Genomic DNA, 26,934 nt, shown 5'->3' on the forward strand with positions numbered 1-26,934 from the left:
TTAATGCGCAAATATATACTCCATTTTTATGATGTAGTCATGTAATAGTGAAGGAAAGATACTGTACAGCCAATTGTTGGACAAATATTTTAATTAAAGTAAAACCTGGCTGCACATTTTATGCATTTTTAAATTAAGGAACGTATGCATTATACTAGGAAGAGTGGGAGAAAAGAGAAGTCATTTCAAAACGCCCAATGAAAATTATGGGTCAACTTGGTCGGCCACATCATGATACATGATGGTCTGATGAAGATAATCGTGGAAGGACAGGTGAAACGGAAGAAGGACAAGGGACGGCCCCGACGGAGTCATATTGGTCAAGTTGTAAAGGATGCAAAAGAGAAGAAATACGTTGCTATGAAGAGGCTAGCAGGTAGGGGAGCTGCGTAAATCCTATCTAACAATTGTTGATTTACGATGGTGATGATCGTTTTCATGGATAATCCCAAGGACCTGGAAATTTAGGATATTTTTGCCGCCAACCTATGTTTCTTTCCATGATAGCTGCCTCAACCTGATGCTACGGTAAGATGGAGCAACTACCAGGGACTTTCGCGAACTGCAGATCAGAGAGATAAATGTATGGTTGGATCGACAAGGCATCATCCTTTAGGGAATAAATGCATGGGCTTTCGAGTCGCAAAAAGTGAGCCCTTCAGTGGCTCATGCGGAGTGTGGGAGAGGCATGGCAGCGAAGTGTCCGGGCGCGGCATCATCGCATTCCCTCGGTGAATGATCGGGTGCGGCCCGCTCTCTCCACTCCTGCCGCACCACACTTCGAGGTAGGAGGAGGAGGAGCGGCATAGGCGACCGCATCCACACATAACACTTCCGCCGCTTGCTCTCCATTGACTTAATCCGGATTTGGACACTCGCGGATTTGCGCGTGCCAGATGGGACCTCCGCCCCCTCGCCCTCGCGCTGGGGGCGGGATTCGTTGGGCCACGCCACCCCATTCCCCATGGTAACCTCTTAAAAAATAACAATGGTACAATGAACGGCTCTTAATGGAAGTAGAGGGAGTTGTCCCAGGCTAAATTTCGTGAATTTGTGACATCATCATCATCACTGGTCAACAATCTCTTCATCAGGCCATCATATCTCAAGATATGGCCTATAAGGTTGTTCCATATTCTTATCAAGGTTGTCATGAAGCTTCTTTCCTACACATATTCTCGCATTGAAAATTCATTCTAAGTCATTTTAATGCTCATTTAGCCATACTAGAATCAATAATTCAATCGAGTACTCGTTTATTCACCCCATCGGTGTTATTATTCATTGAGTACTCATACTAATGAGTTTAACTTTATGAATTCAAGTGCTTCTTCATTCTTCCAAATAGTCATGTATTCAACGGTGGGAAGGATATGACATGAGAATTAATCACAATAAGTACAAGGTTAGGCGGTTTTGTAAAGTAACTAAAAGCTAGGAATGCAAATCTCAAGATTAGAGGTGACAAACTTCAGAAGGTGGAGTAGTTCAGCTATTTGTGCAGTACTTTGAAGGAAAAAGGAAGCGTTCATGAACAGAAAATAGCTTACGAATGGATCACTCTGAAAGGATTTTAAGAAAAGGCTAGTGAAAAGTTTGACCAGGAGTTAAGCGCTTTACGGCGTGGAAACGTGGACACTTCGGAAGGAGGACAAGAGAAGACTGGAGGCATTGGAGATGTGGGTATGGAGAAGAATGGAGAAGGTGAAGTGGACGGAGAGGAGGAGGAACGAGGAAGTGAGGAGAAACTTCTAGAAGAGATACGGAGGAGACAGAGGGGATGAATGGAGCGAGTACTGAGGTGGGAGAGGATTTTAAAATCCACATCATTAGGAAGAGAGATAGGAAAGCGAGGGAAGAGAAGGGAGAGAAAAGGATTTATTGATAGAATGAAAGGGAGTAGGCACTATTGTGAACTGAAGACAAAGGTCCGATGTGGGCTGGATCAGCCTAATTGTACAACACTGTGAACCAAACTTCGCCGCTAGAATACTTCAATAAAACTCATGTATTCATCCTAGTGTACCTGGATATTCATTCGGCAACTCGAATAGCAATAGAAATACAAACGGCAAACTCTTAGAATGCAATGTCGCTTCAACCGAGACTTCCTTCGTTCGAAGCTTTATGAGCCATCAATATTCGATATCAACACGAGCGGTCGCACACCCACGCGCATATCCACATATAAATAAATATATTTACGAATCCCAAGATCCATTCGTTAGGGGCTTATCGGAGATGCGTGTCGAACACTCACGCGTTCCCCCAAGGATTCAGAACCGAGATAAAACGAAAAAAATATACCGAAGCGCGAGAAATATTGACTTCGGTTTTGAAAGGGAATCCTTCGAGGATATTGGAAAGCTTTGTGTCAGAATCCTCAAACAGACGACAAACTTTCTCAAGAGACATCCAAATGTATTGGGTACCAAGCATATATTATTACATTATTCAATATATTTTTAGCTCGATTTATTTTACCCATCATCATAAATGGTCAACGATACTAAGAACTAATTGGTCTGACGCAGCTCTCCACTCAATTGTTTTATCAGCTAATCTTCTCGCACCGACGTATTTCTTCTCTTTCATATCCTTCTTTACCAATCCCATACATTTTTTTCGAAGCCTACCTTTCTCCATTCAGGTAATCTACTCGTCGCTCCACAATTGTTTTCGTCAGGATAATGTTTTACCCATTTTACGTATTTTAATATACTTATATAAACACTAGAACGGTACTCAATATTACCGCCGTAGCTTTTTTGTATTTTTTACCCAAATTGTTCATCTGCACTCATTCGTAATAATTACACGGACATTCCATTTAGATACTTAATGAAAGAATATTTTTTTTGGCTATAATGGTTTGAAATTTACTGCCGTGAAATACTTTATTCCAACTTATTCCAAGAAGAGTTTGATGTTGTCCTGGTTAACTGATGCGATGAATATTTCTCGAGCCTCCGATTGGTTCAGGCTTTTCATTTCTGCCGACTTTTGAATGAATTACTTTTTTATCGTCTTCGGGCTAATTGATACCAAATTATCGATGCTTTTTATTCAGTGTTCGCTTTCATTTTCTTCCTCTTTTTGTACAAATTTTTATTATGTGGGTGCTATGAAAATGTTAGAAAGTTATTCCAGCCGTGCCAAGTGATATTGCTCAACTATTAGTCGTTATGACCATGAGAAAACACGATATACATTTATTCTAAAGGATCCTGCAATATGAAATATTTATTCTGGAAAAAAGGAAACTTTTAAGTATGTTTTTTCCCCACGAAAACTGATGTTAAAACTTCATAGTTACCGAGAAGTAGCTATGCAAACACATGCTGATGTTTACATCATTCTATCATCCTATCTCTATCATTGTGTCAGATGCCGATAACCGATTGATTCGAAAAAAATCAGCAAGTTTTGCTATCTACATTGTTGCTCCCTAAGTGATAATGGGAGTGATCAGCGCCACGCATAGCGTTTAGACTTTTCTTAATAATTCTTCAGATAATCTCTTCATAATATTGAGGAATATACTACGGCATTAGCAGAGAACAAGGAAAAAAAGCATTGTAATTTCTTAAAAATTATTTATCGGCAATTAATTTTTATCTGAATAATTGAAACCATTTAAGGAAATTCGATGCGGTGGGTTTACACTACGCTTTAGTCATAAAAAATTAACTTTCTCGCCTCGATCATACCATTGGAGGTGTTGTTCTTTTAAGGTGCAATTTATGTGCAAAGGTATCCAAATACTGGAATAGGCAACGTATTTAATATCATAATATTCTGAAGAAATTCGTTATTGAACACAGCTAGAATCTGACGTGAGACGGGGACGTAAGCATAATTCTAAAGAACCTCACGCCATACTCCTTCCCCAGGCCTGTCTCATGTGAGGTAAACACACAAAAATTTCTCCAGGCACTCGAATGGTAAACTTAATAATCTCGCTAAAAGTCCGTGAAATCTTTTTTACGATAGAAATGTTCATACGATAGTAAATAAGTGTTCAAATTGTGACATTTAAAATAACTAAATTTGGTAGCCTCCAAAGATTTTTAGTGAAAATTTTGAAAATATACCAGAAAAAAAATTATGACGCACCAAACTTCAAAAAACCTTACTAGCGACCTGGATTTAAATAACTCAACTAATAATTAAATAAAAATAAAACATGACATTCATTGCTCATATTTGTGTGATATATGGTCGTTATAAATATTAGTTAAATGAGTTATTTCAATATTTCCACTGATATTGCAAATTCTTCTGTGACTAATTCTCCGCTAAACCTATATTTCAGAAGTGCAAGACTAGCAATGCCCCCGTGAAGTCCACGATACTAAATGATAGGGCCCACCCAACAAATAAAGAATGATTTTGATTAAAATAAGACACAATAAATATACCACGTGAAATGATTACAGAAGTATTCCGCATAAGAAGCACATGCGTCCCAAGTAGCCACGTCGATTCGAGCAAGAATGATCCGAAAGGTTAGTGACCTTTACTGGAAACAGTTCCGATGTCATTGATTGCAAAAGATAGTGGTCGAAGAATTGAAGTACAGATACTATTTTTAGTTCTCGTTCATCATTTAACCACCAGATGCTTGTCACCCAATGCCTCGAGTTCTTAAATTACCAATTGAAATGAAGCGAGCAGCCGTTTTTGAGCATGCTATTTGCACCTATTCCAGGAAAAACAAAATGTCACCCGCATCCAATAAGGCGGGTTTACTTTCAGCACGCCTATGCCTCGGTCCCATGGGGGGGGGGGGGGGTGAGGAGGGGGCACTCATCGTTAATCGTCGCACACGGCCACGAGAGGCGCTGTTTGCGCCCAACGGCAACCACCGTTCGCCCCAGTTGATGCACTTGTTCAATTATTTGCCCCCCTCCTCTCCGCTCTTACTCTCCCCCATTCCTCTCCCGGCAGGCGCTGGCTATTTCAACGAATTTATCATTCGTTTCATGACTACCGCTGCCTTTTCAACCGCAGCTCACCTTGTGGACTAGCAATGAAATTATACACGCAAATGCGTTGGATGCGCTAGCAATTCCAGAAATCATTAAGTGCGGGTCCCAAAAATATCACATATCTCTCGACGGCCTGTAACTATGAGTTCTTTTTGCAGTGTTTTATTTAACAATTATGTCTCCAAATGTTACTTCACTCAAGTTTGAAGAATAATCGATCACAAACTGAGGAGCTTAATTAATTGCCAAGTACGTTTCCGAAAACTGATATAAATAACAATTATAATTCATTCTATTCAAGAACAATTATGAATATATTTACTCTTCCATTCGAGTGCTATAAATTGACCTTCGCCAACTTCTCAACGCACTAAAAAGAGGTGATAGAAAAAAATCAGACGAGTGGCAAAGAGAGCTAACTTATTCTATTATTTTTTTCAACCTACAGGTTGAAATCATTTATTTGCTTTGCGGGTCATATAAATTTGTGTCGCCGGCTTCCCTAGGGTTGTGATTTTGTTGACTTCTGAATTGCAGGTTTAGCGGTGAATGTCTAGTTTTATTTTGATTCAATTATTAGTTTAGCTTTTAAAATCCAGTTCAATATTGAGATGCTTATGAATTTTGATGCATCTTTAACTGTCCCATTTTTACACGTACTGATGTTGAAAATGGTGTTGGAGGGTAGAATGTTAGGGAAACGAGGGAGAGGAAGGAAAAGAATAGGATTATTTTCACCGGAGTTCTTAAACTGACAACTTTGCGATTTCACGGTATTGTATGGTATTTGGAAGAGGCAATCTATAGATGATGTAATTCGTGCAATGAGGGATGGATAAGGGAGGAATATTGGAGAGAAATCAAGTATCAGCATTAGCCTGCTCTTAACGAAAGCCGCCATGGGGACCACGGATTAACGTCCCATTCGACGGTCGAAGTGCTGTACTTGAAGTTCCTCCTTCACAAAGATCTCGAGCCGGAATCGGATAATCTCTGAAAAAATCACTACCACCGCTGGAATTTGACCCCGGGCCCATCGGGTGGGCAGCCAGCAATTTAACCCTCAAACCAGTCCGATATCCTACAATTTCACTTTCTCTTGATTTTCGGATTCATCCCCCCCCACATTCCATCCGATTCGTCCAAATGCAAACGAATTCATTGATCTCCAACTCGGAAACATCCGTTTTCCTGACTCTTTCTTCTCACTTTTTCAAGGGCGACTTTTCAATTAGGCTCACCGCAGGAGGCATTCTGCTCTCCAAATGGAACGCGAGAGGGAAGGGGTGGGTGGGTTGGGGGGATGCTGGAAAGGAATACCTGCCCCTGGGTGGGTGGAAAAGAAAGAAAGAAGAGAATCGGAGGGCGTGCGGATGCTCTTCAAAATCATTAGGTAACGGGGTCAGCAGCAAAATGGTGGAAAACCCAGAGGTCAATGCTCCGCCACCGTCTTCCTTCGGACGAAGTCTTCCTCGAGTCTCGGGAATAGGGCAAGACCCCTTTCTCGCGCTCTTCTCAAAGGAAAATGAAAGGCCCGCCGCCACTTCTGAAGCGTAGGCGGCGGAAGCCCGAACGGCTTATTTCATTAAATCGCTCAACTATTTGGGAAGTAATAGCGAAGAGCGCAAGAATGCCGAAAGGAGCCTTATGGCGCCACCTACCCACTTCTCCAATAACTCTCTCCTTCAACCCCCACGCTGATTTTACAGCATTCCACAACTCTCCAGGAAAACATTTCATTCATCGTCTGTTCCATATTTCCTCCGGACAGTGAATCTGTATTAAGCGGGGAAAAAATAATGAAATCTTGGAATTCCACAAGTCTAACTTGATGTTCAACTTGATTAAATGACGAACTGTGTTTCCTCCCAGTACCTACAATTGATTCTGGATGATGAACCTTACAAAGCTAATTGGACAAAGATAGCTTAATTAATAATTGGTAGACGATTTTATTTAAGTTTTTAAGCATGCATATCATATAATCTGGGGTAATTTTACTCCGCAACGAATTATTTCCATAAAATTTCACTTTTATGAGATTTAATCCATCTTCTTTCGACTTTATTGAGAAATATTCCAAAATTTCTGCACATTGGCACAAGCATTTGACGATTACACTTAACCAGTTTCACCTCACACTGTCCTATAGGCTAAATGAAATAATACTCAACTTGACTTAACTGGGTTTAAAATCACCGAGAGTTATAAGTGAAATATTCCATCAATCACATTCAAAATTAATTAAGGTAATTTATGTGTTGCGGGTAAGCATCGTGAGACATTGCTCCCTTCCTTTCTGCTGACAGCTTTTAGGAGAAATTAGCTTCTCCTCGACGTCTAACTATTCCTTGGACTTTATGCCGCTTTTAGTTATTGCGAGCCAGTAGACGCTCTTCTCAAGTTTTTAACTCCATAGATTTTTTCCATGTTAAGGCAATCAACTGTGACGCGGCCTTTGTCTTTTAGATTTGAAGAGGTCCAATGGCTGGCCGTGAGAGGTGGACCCAGAGGTAAACACAAAGAAGGGAGTGTACTATGAAAGGTATCGCCCAAAGCGCACAATCGCAGACACAGGACCACTCCATCAACTTCACTGCGGAAGTGTAGCTTGGCTGCTCCCGGACAATAGAACCGATAGGGTTGAATGGCAAAGAGCCACCGGAAATTGATAACATGAGCTGAAGCCAGTTCAAGTGATTCGTAAAACGGAATCATCTTCTATACGATTACCTAATTTGATTCAAAATAATAAAAAAATCATTCCCACAGTATTACAATGAGTTTACTACGACACGACGCACTCAATATCAGACAGTAATATATCAGCATCGACCATTATCGAGTGAACTGCAACGCGGAAATAACTTTTAATGTTTAGTATCGCTCCTCCCTCCGGTTACATCCAGAAGGAGACTGGATGAGATGTATCCGATATCATCCAGTTGCGTTGATGAAAAAACCACCATTGTTACCTTAAAAATATGCATAAATAAAACCCAATGTATAAAAATTGAATCATAAAACAGAAAATTTGTATTCACTCAAATGTGTACGTAATAGACGATCGACATGGTGTCCCAGTGGGTAGAGCGTAGGGTCGCTCATCCGAGGGGGTTGTACTAAAATCTCGAGTGATTTCTGCGGACACCCCCAAGAATAAATTATCCAAGTGCGACGTGGAAGAAACGGGCCGGATATGCTGAATGTATGAGATCCACTCGCCCATGGTTAAATTTGGTGCAAGCTTTACCCTTGCCTATCCTAACCAACCTTGGGGATGAATCACTGAGCGCTTAACATAGGGTTTTCACCATATAAACGTAATTTTTAATTTTTTTGCATAAAATTACTGAAAAATAACGGCCATGCGAGATGAGTGAAATTTCCTCGGGGTCAAACTCGGCCGACTCCTATCTTAACGGCAAAACACGTATCTCTTTACATGCACTCACCCACTCAGTAATTCAATCCTGTTTCGGATTGGTACTTTGCATTTATTGGGGGAGTAAATCAAAAATTGTTCCACCTATGCGATTCGCAACCGTAATTGTCTTTTTAAATCCCAAAGAATTCGCACCAAGGCTGAGGTAACACCGATAGCAAACTCGCGTATAGTTCCAGCTACAAATACTGCAGAATATTACAGGATTCTCTAGACAGCCTGTAGATGTGAAGTGAGCTACCGCGCATTCGAATGGATTTAAACAAGTCGCCAATCGCTCACTATGCATTGCCGAGACGTGAACATTTTTGGAAACCGATAAAAACGAGGCAAGAAAAATCAAGCTTGAATAGGACGATGAGTTGGCACCTCCCATGGGCGTACCCAGCGAGGGGAAGGGGGGGACAGCCGCCGCCCCCCCCCCCTTAGAAGCAAAAATTGCAAAAGTCATCAAGAAAAATCAGTACTGCATTGAAACGAAAGTATTCAACAAATTTTATTTAAACACACGAAAAATCATATGCATTAGCATAAGATATAAAATCGGTGGCGGCGGGGTAACGTCCTCGGCTGTCAAACTAGAGGTCGCGGGTTCGAGTCCCGCCTGGGTAGATTTCCCTTGTCCAGGGTATTGTTGTTCGTGTACGTTTAATTGTTAAATTTGTTGAAAACTCCGATATAAAATGGCCAATAAGAGCTGTATTCGGTGGTTTGAGAATAAAATAAGATAAAAAAATATGTAACTATAATAAAGCTATTTTTTCAAGGAAATAATCTCATAAACTAATGTCACAACTTGGCTTTGCCCCACCTAGTTATGATCTTGGGTACGCTCCTCCCCTCATGTAGGTATATCCAAAGCCTCTCTCGGTGCTCGCGACGACAACGCAGGGACGAATGGGGGAACGGCGTGTTTGAGGAATGCTGGGAAAGAGGGCGCCCTCGCGCTTTTCAGTGAATGGATTCCGCAATGCACCGTGGGAAGATTCCCTGAAGGGGGGTGGGGTAAGAAAATTGCGCCCCTCTCGCTTCCAAGGTGATTCTATGGAGAATAAACATGCTGTGGTGAACTCAAAGGCGGGCGACTCCATTACGGCGAAATAAATGAAGCTCCCGCGCGAGAATAATACGGAGTCACTTCATTCGCCGAATTCACACTGACGGGGTCAATTACGGAGCGGAGGCTGATAAGTAACGATTAAGCAAGTGAAAATTTACAATCACACGAAACCGTGAATAAACGTGTTCCCTACAGGATTTAAGTACTCTAGTACGTCGCCCGACTTGGCGTCGTGGTAATCAAAAGCTGCAAAGACGACAATGAAATCCTGTAAAATGGGAAAAATGGCGATATTTATGCGGAGATTTGAAAGTAGTTAGTAAATGAAACTTAAAAAATATTTTTTCGATCATAGCGTGACGCTTCTACTCCTATATTATCTCTAAATTCATTGGTTTATTGCAGTGAAAATTAAATAAGAAATTTATCTGGCAAAACGATCCTGCCACTTTCGTATTGAGAGATTAAGAAGGTAGGTACGGCAACTCCGCGATCAGAAAAATATTTCAATGAATGCTATTCGAAAAAATATTACTGCTGAAATCGACGTCAACCATTGAGGTTGTAAAAACAACAAAAGGGAACAAAGAAGGTGTACCATTCAATCTCTATGTTTTTAAGTTCGAGTCTGGCGATCAGCCTAAGTTATAATTTTACTTGATGTATAACGAGCATTGAATCATTATTTTTTCAAAATGAATTATATATTGTATTACATGTAAACCAACATTGTTCCTACGCTGTAGCTAGCATCACCTCAATAACTTTTGTGAAAATACGGACTTCAAGATGCCAGGCGGAGTAGGTTAATGTTAGCCAATGGTAGAGCAACCCTGTGATCCACGCTCAATCCAGCGGGGTGTGGTCAGATGCACATTCATAAGGTGCTGAGAAAAAACTTGACGCGGTCGAAGATAAGTAACGCAATTTTTGAAATCAACAAGCCTATTTCACCTTAAATACCTCAGAAATCGAATTCAACAGAAATTGTATATGAAATTGTTCCCCAGTGTACTTGTAGACCCCTGCAGCGGCATACCATTCTCTCCAGGCTTTGCACTACCCACGATTTCTGGCACAGAAAATAGCTACGGGCCCTGGCCTCGCGAAAGGGCTGTTCATAATAAGTGAACTGGAAACAGCCCCAAAAGTGCCACTGTGCGGTCACTGGTTTATATCTCGGGTGAACCCTTCGGAAACCGTAAACAAAAACGTGAGTTTGCCCAAGGAACTGACCCTCTTACCCTGAATGCGCCAATCTCACACCCCCACGGCTCAGACCAGGGTAAGCCCTATTCTCTCGCAGCCAAACAAACCTTCCGTTTCAATCACTCAGTACTTAGAGAATACCATATGAAGCACATCAGATAATCAGTTTAACGAAGCACTTGCATCTTTTGTAAACCACCAAAATGATAAGATGAAGTGCCTTGCTCATGCGGAAAATATTACATCGGCGAGACTTACAGATCAATGAAAATCCGATTGCAGGAACATCGAAGGGCTACTAAAAACAAACAGCACCAACTCTCAGCCATGTCTGAGCATGATTGGAGTGAACCTGGACACAACATACTCTTTGAAGACGCCAGGATAATAGCAAAAGAAAATAAATACTTCCCTCACCTTATCAGAGAAGCTATTGAGATAGGAAAAACGCCGTCGAATTTCAACAGGGATCAAGGCTACCGCCTGCATATCGCATGGAAAAGGATTCTCCGACCACCAACCAATGGGAGACCAGCAATGAGAGATGGACAACCACCGACCAATGAGAGAGCAGCAGCGGGATGAAGAGGCCTATATAAGGCGGAAAATTTTCCGAGTTACCTCACCTTCGACCTGAAGACACTGACTGCAATGCCAGCGAAACTGTTGTTGCCAAAACCCAACGGACGCGGTGAAAACCCGAAGAGAATGCAGAGATCATCTAATCAACGCCGCGAAAATCTTCGAACCTACACTAAGATGATTAATTCGTGGGATTATTCGATGATTGGATTCTCCTGCATAGCATATCATTTTCCTACGGTTTAGCACTACCCGTATTTTCAATGATAAAATAAATAAGAAAAATAAAATAAGTTCAGTACCGTAGTCCAGTCAAAATGGCTGAATGAGAAAGCCTGAACAGGACACCCCTTTCAAATCCTCAGTGACGACTTCGGACACAAAAAAATCCTGGAAGTGTGCGATGATGCAGGGAAAGGAACTGGACCCAGCGCCCTAAAAGTCAGAAATTCACTCGCCAATTGCTTATAATGGGATGAGCTCTACCCTCCCCAAACCAAACTAACCTTCCGTTCAATAACCGATAGTGAGTACTTTGAGGATATCATAAGAAGCAGATCAGAGCGTCAGTTTAATTAAGCACTTGCACTTTTTGCTAACCAGCACGATGATGAATTCATACGAACCTTCAATAATTGAAATCCTCCACACAGCATCTCATTTCCCCCATGTTTCGCTGTACCCACAGTTCCTAGGCAAGAAAAACCGATGTTCCGAACCCTGTTCCAGTCAAAGGACTACGCATCAGTGAATGAGAAAGCCAGAGCAGCATGCGAAGGGAGGGTAGTCGCCTCTCTGGAAGGCCCAAATCAAGCGGGAAAAGTCTTTGAACCCAAAGCCACGGGTGGGTGAGATAATATTGTCTCTTTGTGGTCGACCCGGGTGGGGCAAAAAACAGCCCTTTGGAAGGCGCGCGTTTGCATATTGGGGCGCAAAGGGGTCGAGACCGGGTCACCGGCTGATGAGGGTGCAAAAGGGGGAGTGGTTAGCGAATAGAGAAGAGTGAATGGAGGATAGATGGATTGGGATGGTGATGATGCGTGTTATAATGCTATAAGCCTCTGCGTGCGCTGTGGTGAATCTGTGTGGTGGAAAGCAGTGCCTGCCCCTCGATAATCACAATCCTCCGAAATCTAATTCAAGAGCAAGGTGTGTAGCCAGGAAGCAGGAGAATTCCACCGTTATTTAACATGCCCGGCTGGGTCAAATTGACCCAAAAGAGAGTATATGTGTTGATTATTTTGAAAGGAAGAAAAGTTTTAGACTCATATTTTATGACTGTTAATTATTTAGTTTGGTTTATCACTGTGCAAAAGTTAGACCTGATATGATTATTTATTCTATTTTTTCTCATCACTTATACCTGCCATGCCCGGATGACTCATTTTGACCCAGACTATGAAATCCACTTGAAGCCTTTCTACTTTTCCATTGTATTCAATGTAACGGTGTTATTTATACTGATTTTTGTCAAAATGTTATTGTAATTTTTTAAAGCTGATACCGTAGAAATCCATTGTACCTCCCAAACCCATCAGAGGAAAAGTGAAAGGTATTCACAAATTTGTGGAAGCAAGTTCCCATTTCACCATAGAAATTGTTCAACAAGTACAATTTTTATATTTTACGTCTACTTCCATTTTCTACTACCCTCCCAAACGCTTTATAAACAATTTTAATAAATAAACTGGAAAGGAATGAAGTGTTTTGAGTAAAATATGCAAACCTGATCATATTGGGTCAAAATGACCAACTCGTGCATAAAAGGGTTTAAGCATTGGTCGAGCATGCTAGTTTTAAGGTTCATATTAAATCCATCCATATAGATATTCCAAAGCACTGCATGAAACAAATAACTTAGCAGTCACGCGCACGGGTGCGAAGTTATACACGCCAGGGAATAAATTCACTATGAAAAAATATTAGGCAAACATATGCCGGATCTCGAACCCGGATCTCCCGATTACTGATCAGGTACGCTACCAGCATGAGAATCTCAGGATGGGTTTACATAACAACGGAAGGATGGAGGAACTACATAACAATAAGCTACTGTCGGAGAAAGAAACCGTCCTCTGTCGCTATTCCGCGACAGACGTATTTCAAAGCACTACATCTATTAACTTTATATGCACTCATACAAAATCAGCTTTCGGGTAAAGTAGTGATCGGTCTCAGACGATAATATTTCTGGCGACAACGGAGCGGGCTTGTGTATTAAGACTGATTGAATATCTCTAATCATATATTTACACCAAACTATCACAAATTGGTAGGTTAGGTAACTAAGGTATTTCTAATATGACCTGCAATTTTCCTAAATACACCATAATTGTCTGTATACAATACCAATAGGCCTAAAATCACTTCCAAGTACGCACTAACGAATCATGTGATGACTCTTGACTTTGAATTCGAAGGTTACAATAATGAAATGACCCTTTAAGGAAAATTTTACTTTTGATTGTATTGTGTCGAATGTGAATGACTGTCAAATAAAGTTTATGGACTGACAACCTGAGTGCATTCTTGGCAAACATATCCGATCAACTGATTACTATCGGGGGTGAATTACATTCACGCAAGCAACCAAACATGCAGTACATGCAACCAACATCTTTGAAACTTTTCCTGAAAAAAAATGGGTGCCATTCAAAGATAAAGACTTAAGTTTCGTTGGCGACCGGTTTCGATTCAGTTCGCATCAACTTGAATTGAGCGTTGGCTCGGAGTGATGAAGTCTACTGTAATAATACTAATGATATTAGTATAGGAATACTATTGAAATTTGCCTGATTATCATTCTCATTTTACTCAAGAATTCAGTCATCTTATCTACAGGCACATCAATTATCTTAATTAATCTTGAATCGAATACATAGGTAATAGAGTGGTTGAGGTGTTCTTGAGGCATTGGTTTAATATTTTACTCATAGGTATGAAAATTATTACGTCAGGGTACGCCAAGCTCAGCAAATGTTGACCTGACTTAAAGCCTGCAATTTGTTCATTACAGTTTACATCCAAATTAAAAAATGTGTACATTAGAGGGAAAATTACTACAGTTTTATCAAAATTCACTAACTCTTGATTAACTTTGTGGTATTACATTATAAGTTTTCTTGGATATCACACAATTACTTATACCACTTATTTTTTACAGAGCGCGACCCTGGTTTCAGAAAATTTATCTTCACATTAATTTGCGCCTGAATATGATGATAATTCATTGAAACCCGGGTTGCGCTCTGTAAAAAATAAGTGGTACAAGTACATATGTGATATCCAAGAAAACTTAGTTTTATCGCCGACATGTTTCAATTGTTTCAATTTGCTTGGCAGCAACTTCAGTTTCGCTTGAGATCGGCACACGGAAGTCATAGTTATCGAAGTTCACCCGCACATTAGTTTCATTCGTCACAGAACACTTTTCCTTTTTCGAAAGCGGTCACACAATGCAATCGAGATTGGATATTCAAGGCCAAAATATCGCTGGCACATCGATCAAACTCCTTTCCTAACGGCACGGCGTCGGCAAGTAGGAATGACGCAACGCTCGCCGCGCACGCGACTGGAATTCATATCTTTGCGCGCTCCCCATCGCCATTTTCAGCCGCGCCGCCGACGCGCAGCCATCCACACACTCGCGAGCGGCACCCGGGTGCGGCGGCATGTCCTGCGCCGCGCCGCGCTCGATCGCTCTTTAACCGCCCGCGCCGGGTGCAATGAATTACATTGGGCGCAGATGATTCATGCGTGTACACCATTGCGGAACGGAAAATACTTTCTGCAACAGAAAACGCCCCTGTACAAGTCCCACAATGGAATTCAAACACCCCAGCGGAAGTGAAGGTTAGGATCATCAATATTACAACGAAGGATTCTCCAGAATCATATCATAAGTATCCTAAGCTTTATTGCTATCGTGTAACCGAAACGCGGGCAAATGAAAAGACGCCTATCAATTTAACATTTAATTCTCTTCATTAGTAAATTGTTCAAGTATTCTTTAGGGCGAGAGGGAACCAAATGCACGTATCCTGATACCCATGATCCCTATTTTATCGCATGGGACTGAAATCTAGAACGAGCACGTTAATATACATTGGAAACCTAAGATATTTTAAATGGCCACCACCCTTATCGACTCAAAGTAATAATTTACATGGTCATCGCATGATCATATTTTGTATCGTATAGGAATGAGCTTTTATTACAAACCAAACGATGCATCCCCGGAATAAAATATGCTAATGATCTTAAAACATTAAACACAAATCTTTTTAACTTTTTATCTTTTTAACATTAAAATTGGTTACGAGGATGTGATTTGCCAAGTTGATCGACGGTCATATTTTCGTCATCAAAATTCACTTGAAGTAAATCAGCCACTAAATTTCACTTGTCCAACAAATTAACCTGGAAGAAGCCATAAACACGAAGGGCTCTGGCGTGAATTCTTCGTGATGTATACCCTCTTTCAGAGTGACACGGATCCATCATCTTGGAGCCACACTGCATATTTCTTGGTCCGATAGAAACGATAATTTAAGAGGAGCATTTGCCTAATAGGATAAGTATAGGAATTCTCTTTCACCCCGAACAATAAAGGACTTTAAAAAATGCTAGGTGGAACTTAGTGCGCGCATCTCCCTTCCTTTATTTTCTTATTTTTTTATGCTAACGGCTGGCGTTGACACCCGCCTCCACATGCCTATTAGGGCGACTTGCGGGATAGTAGGTACGAACATGGACTCCAACATTTCTGTGAAATACCCTTAATTTCCCTTGAATCTCAGTCTGAGAATATTTTTCGCGGTGCGAGTCGAGTTTTAAACTGTTTATCTAGGTCGGGTGACACTCTCCGTGGTGGCTGGGTGGTAGGTATCTTTAAGCTACCTTAGTGGATGCATACACACATATATATATTGTGAAGGGGGCGGTGGGCACAAGGGCCTTTGTTGATGCGATATCCCTCGCACGGTGGGAGGAGGGAGCTGTAGTGGGGTGACGCCAAAATCTTTCGCGTCGGGGGGTGGGTTGGGGGGGAGGGGCGACGGAGGCAGACGCAAGCGTAAGGGGAGGGGTTGGGTCTGGCGGTCCGCCATGCACGCGCCAGCAAATGGGAGGGGGAGGAGATTCTTTAAACGAATCGAAAAACTTGAGAGGTGTCATCGGGGCAGACATTCGAGGGATTTTGGAGTGCATTCAAGTTTATAAGCATTCGAGTCTGTCTGAGAGAGAGAAAGAGAGAGAAGTGATGCTTTTCCTCTTGCCTATCTCTCTCCCTCTTCAGCGGTAGAGGCCAATGAATAAAGTGGAAGGCAAAAGGCGGAAGGCACTCGCGGACTCATTATTCTCTCGATACGCAGATTCGACGAGTAACCAACTCCCAAGACAAGCATCATTCACATACATTGCACCCAGTTCTCCGCTGAGGACTACCTTTACATTTGAATTATATTCTTCGGTTATATGTATACATGGACTAAAAGGCAGAGATATATGTTTGGAGAGAAAAATGCCTTGACTGAAGAATGACTTTGTTTCAAAAAAAGTCTCGATACTAAAATGATTGGACGAGTGAATCATGTCGTATGTTGCTTTGGGAAATCCTCCGAAACAGACACTTTTTAATAATCAGTTTTAATTCTCGGAAAAAAAGTGGAACTAAGTAACATAACTCTAACCTTATAAACGACTACTAACATATTTAATGCGAAATTATAATTTAATTTATATAAAATTTGCTTAATAAGTCATGTTTGTACTCATGGTGAGGGCAAGTGTTTGGTGGCACGGTTATTTGATCGAATTCTTCAGTTTAACTCGATTTTTTGGCGGAGAAAATTTTAAATTGCAAGCATGCCGTAGCTTATCTTGATGAAGTAACTCCGTGCTTGAGTGTTTGACCAACAACAAGTCCTCCGTTACGATGAAAATGACGTTGGATCAAATATTGAGGTAATTAATAAAGTCAAATTACTTACTAAAAACTGAAGACGCCTTTGTTCAGATGATAAACAGCGTAACTTTGGCGGAGAAAAATTATATGTTATATCCGATGGTTGAACTACAATACGATGAATTTGCGCCACGTATGTAACCAATTAAGTCAACCGTTGAAGTAATAAATAATGAATGAAGAAGTTTGATAGTTGGTGGGGAGTTCAATGATACAATGCGAGGAATAAGAAAGAGAGGTTAATAACTTGCCGGGCGCACTCGGCAGTAAGGGAACCTGATGAATAACATATTATATGAAATGACAGGCTGAAGTGTGATAAAAGGAGAAATATAGTAATGAGAGTTAAAGTGAATCATCTCGGTTGGCCTTCTTACTTGAAGAATTATTCGTTACCAACATATTTTATCTATTGTAATTGTCAATGGTAAGAAGTAGGCACATCCTTGCCAACATCCACTTGCATCATAAAATTGGAAATACTTAATACGTCAGTATTTTTTCAGATGAAAGTTTTCAGTAACAGAGGGAAAATTTAATTGCTGAAAAAGTTCAAGTATTAGTGCTTAGAAATTTTCAAGATAACCATGGAATTTCAAATGAATGAGATCGAAAAATTTATTGTTCCACGAAACATTTATTTTCGACCAATTTTGACTCTTAAGGTTATGCTTAAGGGAAAGTCCTCGCAAGTCGAAGCCGATAGTAGATAAACTTTACGAGGAATAACAAAGTTTTGCTCTCATTGGAATTGATAACCATATTCCACGAAGTTTTGCATTACTCATTCAATGATAACGCTGGTTTTATCAAGTAATTTGTCGTGGAAAAAACAACAAAAAAATTACAGGACCAGTCTCAAGGGATGATACATCCTTCTTGTGGAACATTTGGACTGAGTCACTATCAACAACGAAAAGGGAAAGAGAATAGAAAATAGGCGTTTCAGACAACGAAAAACAACTCATTGGACTGAAAACCCACAAAGAAGCGAGACAACATTTCTATGAAACAATTAGAGACTGTTCAAAATTTTTTCTCTACGGAATCTCCATTTTTGCATTTCTTGCACCGAAATAACGCATTTCTGAATACAAAATTCAAAGCTCCTGATTTGCTGCGGCAAATACGGATATCTTAAGTGAACAGGGATTAAGCACTCGGCTCCAGGTATTATTACTAATGGCTAGAATCCAAGTCGTGGCTAATAATTTTCCACCAAAGAATTTACTCACTACATCATTGCATTTGGACCATTTAATTTTTTAATTTAAAGTTACCATTTAAAATCCAGTCCATTGCTATCCCCAAAATTGGAACTACTTTCAATAAGGAAACAACGCTATGAGAAAATGTGATAATACGTAATTGAAACAGCACTTAATATTTCACCCAATCACAAATTAGTCCCTATTAGTTAAGATAAATGCTTAATTTTTAGTGGTAAAGTACTGCAACAACTATTCCTGAGTGACATCGGTAATAGGTTCTAATTGCCTCTTCCAAGGCTAATTACATGTACCCGTACTATTAATTACTATTCCATTCAACATGATTTGTCCCCTACATTTCAGCAGTAAACGTACCCCACAACTCAAATAAAAATCTTGGAAATTCTTAGGATTCCCGTTGTTGAAATTCTGAATCGTTGGGATTGATATATAAACCTACGCTGCACCTCATAAACCTGCGCCAAACATCGGAAAAGGACCACCCAGAACCTTCTAATAACATTTGCGCTCCGGTTAACAACGCCCACCGATCGAAAATTTCCCAGCGGGCCTCCACTTCAAATACGTAAGTAGTTCACTAATTTATATAAACCAAGGATAAAATTCACCACTAAAATATAGTTTGGCTCAGCCGTTATTCGAACCCAGATCTCCCGGTTGCCGGTCAGGTATGCCAACCAGTAACATCACCAGATGGCAGATTGGGTTTAGTGAACAATGTCTCAAGTCGGAGCACAAGCTGAGACGGAGGCGGTGCTCACTGTCCGAGAATCGAATGCATTGCCCTTTGTCAAACACTGTCACCAATATCTGTTTGAATGAACATGACCCCTATGGCACACCTTGAACGACACACGGAGCAGGTGATGGAACACCTGCTCCATCAAAGGTTGAATGAACGTTTCAAAGGGAAGGATAGAATATCCGCGACTGACAAGTGTTCTAAAATCATGCGGAGAGTTCTACGTATTAACATGATAATGAACATAAACATCATAATGAAGTAAACATTAACAATAATGAACCAGACTAAGAAAAAGATTAAATGCACTAAAGAACCGATTACAGAATGAAGAAAAGCCGGAAAATAACAGGTTTTTTATCGAATACAACAGCGTGGAAAATTCTCAAAAATCATTCACTGCAAGACGTAGGTACTTATGAATCCATGGCTGCTGGGGATAGACGCTCAACCTCGTCGTGCAGAACAGAATATTAATAGGTCTTTAAATGGGAGGTGGAAATTGCCGTTAAAATGAGAGTCGTTTCATCGGTGAGGGTCACTCGAAAGAGAAGAGTCGCAAATCAATGGCATTCACTCACACGTATGCTATCCTCAACTGCCCGCGAGGAGCAGAGCAGAGCTCACCTATCTATCTCATGGCGAGATACTGAATGTCCACTTGACCCAATGGCAATCCCATGACACCCGCGGTCACCAAGTGCTTTGTAGGTGCTTCAAAATGATTCACCGAGAAAATGTGATACAAATCAGACATGCCTGCTATATTTCATCTTTTACAAACTATTTTTCGAATATAAACCATCAAATTCACATGAAACGTATATGATAAAGCGGTTTAAATGGTCATGACGTATTGCTCGTTTGGAAATTAGCAAGTATTTTAAAATTTTCATTATAAGTATATAGAGTAGGTCCTTGAATAATTTGTCTCTATGCCAAATAACAAACTTTTATATCTGAAAAATCACTGTGGTATAATTTTAAAGTTTGAGGCGCAGGGAAATATTGACGAGGGTGTCATCTCTGTTTATTTACCTTCATCACCAATAAAAACAGAAAAATTAGGCCCATACCACTGGTGGCAGGATTGATACATTCTCTTAAGAAGAAAAGTTGAACTACATTATTAAAGACTATTTCGCATTGCCCTTTGTCTTTTAATTGGCTCTTTCACCGATAGTATAAATCGACTATGGCGCCATTTTCACCGAAATTACGCATGCTGACTTTCGTTCTTGTATAAGTTCACGAGGAAAGTTGGTGCGGTGAGATTCCGTCGTTTAATTTTCACCGCGATTCTATAGTCATTACTTTTTATAAGTTTTGTCACAACAATATTTATTTACTATTTGTGGCCTTTATAATTTCTACGCAAATAAAATGAACACCAGAAAACGCAACATAAGACCTTTACGAATTTTGGAGTTTTCGCTGCGTCGTTTCATCACTTCTTCGGATGATATTTCAACGAGTAATCACGATATCGAAGTACCAAAAGATATCTAACAATGCAGCTTTAATATCGATAGTTAGAAAACCCCCATGATTGCACTTCATAAGAAATTTCTGATTTTAGAATTGAGTTTCTCCCTTAAAGCGAAAAAAAAGAATTTTTTAACATCAATATGTAGAGTAGGTACTACTTCGGAAGGACTAATGAAGCCGTGCATGTAAAAACAGTGCGAGTCCATTCAGATATCATCTCAAATATTCCCGGGGAACTAATGTGTTACACTGTTAAGTAACCATTTGAAGAAAAATTCGAAGCAACATGGGGAGCTATTCATCTCCAATGCTCGCCAAGTAGACTTATGCCTCTTCGGAATTCACGGCTTCATGTTTGGTGCTCTTCGATAAAATAAGATTTACTTTGCTTTTAGAAAGTACATTCATTCAATATAATGTCTGTGGAGTGCGCATCGCAAGCAAAGGTTCCATTATATAAAACTGATACCATCATCGCAGACGGTTGAACCACGCGACATTTGAATATTTCCTAATGGCTCCCAGGCCGAAGTTCCCTCTTGTACATACAGAGGGAAATTAAAACGATGTTTTAGCTACAACATTGAGTTAGAAAAGAAATAATTTCAGAAGAAATTAAAAGTTGAAAAAAACCAATTTCATAGTACCATACCCTCATACCGTTTATATTCTCTTATAGGGATTCGCATCCGAGCCCTACGACAGGACGCCACCAATACAAGGTTCACACAAACAGTCTATTTTCAATATCCTTTAGTTTTCTCTGAATTATACTCCAAATTTTTCACTTATCCCTGAATTTATATCAATGACAAATTAGTTGCATCTAGGTATATTGCCAAAAATAATCAGCAAGATAAAAATGTAGATTCCAAGGGGGGAAAATGTAGGATGTACCAGACCGCTCCGTTGAATCTCGACTATTTTTGCCTCTTGAGGCGTATTTTTAATCGATTTCCTGAGAGGTCCATTTATTACCAATATTTACTTAATAGTGTTCACAATCGATTTGAATAGCATTGAAAAGACTTTGCTAAATCGTGCCATGACGAACATGAATTTCGGTTTACGGTTTATTCATAGCTTATTTATTCCCTCTTGAAATTTGGATCGTTTCGTCCGTGAGCAAACGCGAGCGGCGACTTCAGTAAACACACTTAAACGCCCGATGAGTGAGTGAACACATCTAGAAGAGCTCTCCGTTCCAATACTCGTGGTAGTTTCCATGCAGAGCACTTTCCTATCCTCGGTGAGCTCTTTAAAAGAAGCTCCCGTTTCCATGGAAGCGCGGAGCGAATCACGGCGGGGGTCAGAGGCGCGGCGAAGCGCGACTGAGTGCGGCCCGCCGGCGGCGGCGGCGGCAAGAGAGCGCGACGACCGCTATCAGACGCCCCAGAGTCATTCCTCCCGCGGCCCGCGAGCCTTTTATAATCTGCGTCAATGGGACCACTGCGTAAAGGAAGTGCAAGTCCGTCTCCTCGGAGCTTGATTTTCGTGCCTTTTCGTGCCTTTTCGTACTTACTTCTTAATCAGTTTCCAAAATTGTCCACGGCGCGGCGATGAAAGCTGAGCGATCCAGCTTTTCCCCAGAATTTTCCAGCTGAGTAACTATCTGAACTCATGAAGACTAGTTGATTAAAGCTTTGAATTTGATAGATCACAACATCACGACAACAAATTTCAATTCATCATCAATAGTCAAAATGCTAAGATAGATTTAACGCAGCTCTCCATTCTTCTCTCCTATCCGCTAGCCTTTTCATAGCGACGTATTTCTTCTCTTTTACATCCTTTATCATTCATTTTCCTTTGTAAGTCATTCGGAGCCATCCCTTTTCCTTCCTCCCTTCCACGATGTCCCTCTACGATTGTTTTCATCAGGCCACCATGCTTCATTATGTGGCCAACTAAGTTCTCCTTAAGATTTTCAGAAGACTTCTCTTCTCTCTCACTCTCCTTAGCACTTCCTAATTACTTACTCGGTCAATCAACTTTATTTTCGCCATTCTTCGGTGGCACCACATTTCGAATGCTTCCACTTTCCTGCACCTGTCAACGTTCAAGCCTCCTTCCCATTGAGAAACACGTGCTCGGTTAGCAGACCTAATCAAGGTTTATTTCCCCATGAAATTAGGATCGCTGCGCCCGGCAGTTACGCGACTTCTATGAACCAATTTAAATGTGCGGTCACATCGAGAGGACAAGGGAAGAATCCTCTGCCGTGAAATAAATTTGTGATCGCGTCTTCATCTACATCTATATGATCCGCTTCGATAGGGGTTTGGTTACGATACTGCTGACACAACAGCCTGTTAACAGTGACGCAGTCGTAATTGGAGATGCGGGCATTGAGTCCCACCCGGTATTATATCTAGCCCCTTACAGGTCGGGGAAAAATTGAATCCAATGCCTATCCGTTCGGCAAAATATTTCTCATAATTTGTCGTTTCCGCGGCCTAATTTTTTGAAAAAGCTGTGTCAAGCTTACTGTCCCCTTAAAGCACTTTTATGATGAATCATGCAGATTTCCTATGCATTACGTTCACGGATTAAGTCTTTCAGCGATGGACCCCATGTGCAAACCTTAATACCTAATAATCATAATATAATTAATAGATAATCTTAAACCTAATAATCTTAAACCTTAATATAATTAATAGAAAAGATAATTGCTGATTATCTTTGGGAACTATGGGAGAGCACAGACTGGTTGTTCAATTTTCAACATGGGTATAGAAAGGGGCACTCCTGTGAAACGCAACTACTGGGTTTTTGCCAAGAAATTGCAGACTCTATGGATGAAGGGATAGAAGTGGATGCAATAATTGTCGACCTGTCAAAAGCATTCGACAAAGTAGAGCACAATCGGCTTTTAGAAAAAATGAGAAAATTACCACCTCAAACAGACAGTAGACTTTATTTTTTTGTCGAAATTGTTAAGGTCGAACGCAAAAGGTTAAAGTGGGGGAAATGTGCTCCGAAGAAGCACAAGTAACGTCGGGTGTCCCACAAGGTAGCGTCCCTAGACCGCTTTTATTCTTAATTTAAATAAATGGCCTCCCAAATAGCATTAACTCCCATATTAGGCTTTTAGCAGATGACTGCATTATTTACAGGAGAATAGAAAGGGAAAGCGATCGAGAAGTGCTTCAAAATGACGTAAATAAAATGACAGTTTGGGTGTCAAAAAATGGAATGGACATAAAAGTAAAAAAGTGTAAATTTATAACTTTTAGTAGGAAACTAAATGGAACTAGGAGAGAATATTTATATTCAGGAACGGTTATTCCAAAAAGCGACCGATGTAAATATTTAGGGGTGTATTTAATGAAAGATTTAGGGTGGGAGGCAAATGTCGAACAATTAACAAAAAAGGCGTTCAAAATGTTACATTGGGTGATGAGGAATCTAAAGGAAAGTGATTGAACTACAAAGGAGAAGGCGTATAAGACACTAATCCGGCCGATTTTAGAGTACGCGTCAATAGTGTGGGACCCGTATGAAAAGGGAAAAACAGGTCACGGACCCTAATCCCACATTTTTTGGTCTTTCAACCACGTAAGGCGTGTATAAGCGGTTGAAGTCTGCAATAACTGATACATTCACTGATCAATATAAAATCTAAATCTATCGGAGTGAAAATCGACTAAAAATGAATGAATTCCATTGATTTACAGAGCTGAAATGAGTTGTTTCAAGAAGGAAAGTTAAATTAATAGGATTACCAAAAACATTTTTAAACTTCAACTTATCCAGGCTTTAACATCTGTAACCGGAAGTAATTAAAGGTGAGAACGGCTGTGTAGAAGTTAACCTCAGGGTGATTAATAGAAAACTTTCAGTGAAACCCCTTTAAATTTTAGCTTCCATAGCAACGTCATACTCAGGAAAATATAGCAACCCACAACAAATAAACATAACCTTTCTTTCCTAAGAAAATACGACGCAAGCACGATGCGTGATTCTGCACCTTACACCACAGTCACCAAGTAAACATAATGCACGCAGAAATAAGCCTCCTATTCCTAAATGTATAAAAAAAGAAAGAAACTATTTGCTTATCACTGTTGACACACTCCTTTGCTTCACGTTACCAATTCAATAACAACAAAGCATTCGAATTCAGGGAAAAATGTCTAGTTAGGAACAGGATGTCATCTTAAGAATATTTACAAATATTCCGTGCACTGGCGATAAAATAGCCCTCTATGAAAGCTACATCCTGTTTTAATCTATGACGGGAAACCAAACCTGACTCAATCACCGACTAACTAGCAAAAGCCGTTGTCATAACAAGGAAAAGGTTGAAAGCTAGATTGAATTAAAGTATTTCAGAACAGTGGTCACTTAAAATGGCTGACGCCATTAACTCAATTTTCATACTCGGAAAATTTTCAACCTGCCAATATACATCTCGCCCCCAAGCACTTGAAAGTGATTTTAACGAAGGCTAACCTACTGAAGACGAAAATAATCTTTAAACTTATCTTTTTTACTCGGATGAAACATTAATTTTCCTCAAAGAGAGCGACTCCAAATGCTTCAAATTATACACTTACTTCTACGTACAGTTAAACGTTAAAGTCTTTACAAGGAGGCATGGAATGGGCGAGTTAGTTAATTCATTCGAATTAAATATGCATTACAGAATTTAAGGATGATACAAGGGAGTCTACATAGTGACTGACAAAAATGTGGAAAGTGAGACCTCGAAGGAAGTACAAGAGACAAGAACTAGGAGCAGACTAGAAGAAGGATACAACATAGGAAGAATGACGAAATGACATAGTTCAAGGATTAATGGGAGGCGGCTTTAAACCATTCGAGGAAAAATAAAATGCATGCTTGCAGATTGGGAATCACTGGTAGTTTGCAAAAACTATTATCCTGGAAAGATTCCAGAAGCTGTCGAGTAAATTACCACAAAAAAGAGACAGGCAAACAAGTTGTACTTCGAGGGATATTGATTTCCGATCTCCTAATTTCTGTGGCGCTGAATTCGACTTCAGGTAGATGAAGGGTGGGTTAGGAGGAAGAATTTCTCTTGGGAGGAGGCGGTCAAGTGGTGTTGGAGGACAAGCATGTAAAACACCCTCCTATTTAATAATTGATTCTTCGCGGGTTTTGCTTCGCGTCGATCACGGATGACGTTTCCAGAGAAAACTAACCTTGAAGGGAGGAAGGGAATAGCTATTCGAGTGAAACGTCGAACGGTATTCAGAAGGTATTCGAGTGAAACGTAGGCCATCATGCAGACACAATTACTTATGGTGAGAAAGAAACTGATGGTGGATTCTCGTCAGAGCCTTGAATATCCCTCTCCTTCATGTATCCCGATAAACTGTTCCTCAAACACTGTTATTGCTAAGCCAGAACGAAGTTATCCAGTTAATAAGTCAAATTTTTAGTACAGAGACACCCCACGTTTCATAAAACGCGAAGGTTTTAAATCTAAAAAAAAACTTAATCGATTAATACTCTGGGAAAGCGTTATAGTTATACTGGGTTAGGCTCACCACCCCTCCTAACTTTTCAGCGATCGAATCTTTTATTACCTTCAGGACTGTGAAACCTGTCAGCCAGAAGATAACTGAAACGTTGATGGAAAGGTATAAAAAAGACCCAACACGAAAAGAAATTTCTCACGCGCCTTCCACATAATTTCCTCTATGAACCTATATACTTCTTTCGCTTGCATGAACATCGAGACTTCCAAGGAAGCGATGCGTATATATTTGGGAAAACCACTACCAAAAATAAAATCTTACTAAAAATACCTCATTATTTCAGCCCGTATGCTTCATATTCATTAGTTACGGCTAAAATGATTGGATAAATTTTATTAGCATACAAGTCAGCCCCAGAAATGTTGAGAAAATACAAAAACGACACGATGATCATTATGGAATTATTTAATTAGATATAAAAACAGTGAACAAATCAATGAAGCCATTCGCCCTCGTATTCGGTGTTTTCTTATAAAGTTTTACGCAAAGCTATAATAAGGAAATCGTTGATAAAAGTAGGATATTCAAGTTTTACAGTAAAAACATATGCCAAATTTTAACCAATGCAATTATTAGGGTTACTCAAAACTATTAGGAAATTAGTACGAGTGCGATCGAAAGGACAAAGATCTGTGCGAAAATAATGAGTAATAACAATATTGTGCTGTGTCCACTGGCCGCAGGTCCACGGCAGCTTACCCTGACATTGCGGG

The 26,934-nt window shown here is 40.3% G+C and overlaps 1 protein-coding gene across 1 annotated transcript in view; it reads right to left on the minus strand.

Moving 5' to 3' along the window:
• Positions 1-26,934, minus strand: part of LOC124163192 (protein couch potato-like) — a 267,554-nt gene that overhangs the window by 238,443 nt on the left and 2,177 nt on the right. The gene's annotated exons all lie outside the window — the stretch shown is intronic.

The sequence above is a fragment of the Ischnura elegans genome, chromosome 8, assembly GCF_921293095.1.
Source record: "Ischnura elegans chromosome 8, ioIscEleg1.1, whole genome shotgun sequence".
NCBI classification, from domain to species: Eukaryota; Metazoa; Arthropoda; class Insecta; order Odonata; family Coenagrionidae; genus Ischnura; species Ischnura elegans.